This window comes from Antrostomus carolinensis, unplaced genomic scaffold, assembly GCF_000700745.2.
Source record: "Antrostomus carolinensis isolate BGI_N321 unplaced genomic scaffold, ASM70074v2 scaffold31928, whole genome shotgun sequence".
Taxonomy (NCBI): Eukaryota; Metazoa; Chordata; class Aves; order Caprimulgiformes; family Caprimulgidae; genus Antrostomus; species Antrostomus carolinensis.
In genome coordinates this window covers 23,941-26,941 of record NW_010332846.1, presented here as the reverse complement: position 1 = coordinate 26,941, position 3,001 = coordinate 23,941, and positions in this window count along the sequence as shown.

Sequence of the window (3,001 nt, the reverse complement as noted above, 5' to 3'; positions counted from 1 at the left end):
CATGCAGAGTGCTAATAAAGCAGGGAAAGGATGTGGCCACAAGCCTTGAGCAGCAGCTGCAGGAGAGGGAACAAAGTAAGAGGTAGCTGTGTCCTTCTCCCAGCCAGTGAGAGCAGAGGGCTGGCACATCCTGTCCCCCCCTCTACACACGCTCACTCACGAGGTTTGTGTGTGTCCAGATTATATATAGCAAACGAGAACAGACCTCACAGCAGCGTATCGATTAGGCTGTTTAGGAAAGGCCTTTTCCAATATGGAAACTGCAAGCCTTACAGGCAGCAGTGACAGCTGGAGCAGGAGTTATTGATCATGTGCTGTCACTGTCAGCAGGGACTACATGGGAGGAGACTCCAGCCATTAAAGAGCCCAAACCCAGAAGTTTTTGGCTTACACTGGAACCCCAATGGAGCAGACCACAGGAGGCTTGGCAGAAGCAGGTACCATAGCACTACGGAAAAGACAAAGACCACCCCCAAGTCACAGGTGGCATCAAATTAGGGAGCAACACTATTGACATTGGTACCTAAGGCCAGATTTTGCAACATGCAGCAGTACTACTAGCAGATAGACCAGATTAGTCCCTTTATCCATGCCATGCTGGGCAGGATTCTTCCTGCTGCAGGAGCAGTAGCAGTACAAGAGCAAAAAATGGGGTAGAAAGAAAGCAGCTATCTTGTACATATGGCAGAATCTCTTTCCTTTCCACCACTTTGGGACTGCAGTGGAAAGCAGGAAGGCTGCCCTTCAAGCAGCCAGGATTTCAACCACCACATTGTACACAAGACAAGAAGTCTCAGAGGTGCCTAGTAGTCCCTACAGAGCCCGATACCAGACTTACCCCGATGACAGTGTATGCATTGTTCATAGTTTGCCTAAATTTAGGGTAAGCACTCACTTCTCATTCCCCTTTCCCTTGCTGGATCCTAACAGTGATCAACCCTAGCAGCTCTGCAATCCACAGCACCTGACCTACAGCACTTCAAAACTCACCCCAACTCAGATCACCTCCTCCCCTCTTCTACAGGCAGGGCCATTTGACTCCCATTCACATACCTTCAAGGCAGCAAATGGATACCACGGGGCCAGTGACCTAGCAGACTTCACTTGCCTTTCTGTTTTGCCCAGTGGAGTTTTATATGTTAAGTGTCTAAATGGAGCACCAAGAATTCTCTCCAATTCTTATCCACTCTTGCCTAGCTGCATTTTCTTGACACTTAAACAGAGTCCCCTGGGAGGACTGGCAAGTGTGAGGTGTCTGCACCAAGCACAGAGTGGCTCCAGGCCACAACAGGCTTTACACTTCACAGGAACATTTGCAAGCTGTCCTCCATTCTGCTAAAAACACAAGCTCAAAGTTTCTCACATCTTTCCAGAGACATGAACAACTTTCTAGGACTAACCTGTAAATCTCCACTATCAGAATGCTGGAAACTCCCCCCTGCTGGAGTCATTCCCTCAAGGTCCCTTCTAAAAAGACTCAAGTAGGTGAAGAGATCTCCAATACTTTAGAAAAATCACATCCAGCATACCAAATGCACATTCCACTGCAGCCCCAAGCAAAACAGATGGGTCTGACTTGCTAGGAAGACATTTCTTCAAAGAGGAATGCTGAAATCCTGACCAGAAGCAGGTTTGTCAACACCCCACCATCAAACAGATTATCTAGGGGACTCTTCTGTCAATTCCTGTCAGGCTAAGGACAGGAGATGTGCATGAAGATATCCCAATCATTTCTCTAGCCCACAAGGACATGAGCACTTACCAGTCTGGACTCAAATTTGAAGCCTCATGAAGCTGGGACACTCACTCAGATGCCCTGAAGAAGAGAAACAAATAGCTTAGCATCCATCAAAACAGTTAGTTTGAAATCTCACTCCATAAATATGTGAAGAATAGGGAATGCTTATAACCAAGGTCATCTCACTCCAGGTACCTGCCCCAACCCACATCAGACCTTCTGAAAGTAAATTAAATTAGCTTAGCATAGTTGGGTCACATAGCCCAGCAGGAGCTGGAAAGGCACCGGGCAAGGACATGTCCAAGACACTCAGGCAACTGGGACCACACAAACTCAAAATTCACAAAGAAATAGCTTCAAGGGAACCTTGTTTCCAGGACAGGAAGGACTAAACAAACCCCCTGTGAAATGGGACGCTCCCAGCTAATCTTCCCCACTACTGCAGAGGGATGCTGACTGCAAAGCCTTCAGTACAGAAGCTTGGTAATCCTAACAATTACCTCACTTTTAAGTCAGTGCTTCTCACCTACAAATGAGCTGGCAATCATCAGACTCACGTTTGAGCCAAAGATTATGTCCTCTTGCCTACAGCTGTGATAACCCACATGTCCACCCCACAAGAGAGGAAGGCAAGCCATTCTCTATGACTTCCAGCAAGCAGCATGCCATGCTCTACCTAGCTGCTGACAGGCTTCCATAAAATAGCATCCAGCCAGCCAACCAGGGATACAACACAAGTTTAGGAGCAACCTAACCATCACTACAAGAAGAGAACTGGGTTTATCTGGGAGCCAGCTCTAAGAGTGTAGCTCTGTGGCCATCACTCTGCCACTGGCACAAGCGAGACTGCAGTGGACTCTTCCCTTACCTGGTGCACTTCTGCTGCTTTTTCCCTGTCAATGGTACCAAGCCCTGGCAGGTGGGACAGGAGCACAGGGTGTGGAGCAGTTGTACACACACAAGGAGAGTCAGAACGAAGATGAATGGAACAGACAGGCAACCAGGATCACGCAAACTCAGGCTTTGCCAAAACAAACTGAAGAGGTGCCCTAGTACTGGCCCTGCCCCAACAAGCTGTCTGGCCCCTTTCCTTACTACAATGCTATAGTCGGGTCTCAACTAGCACAGGAAAAAACAGCTTCACAACAGCATAACTGCTCTGCAGGGCAAACTGTAAAGTATGGGGGGAGAAAGAGAGAAAGAGGGAAAATGTGCATCTCCAGGAAGGATCGATCAGGCCAGCGTAGTCTGAATCTGCTTTTC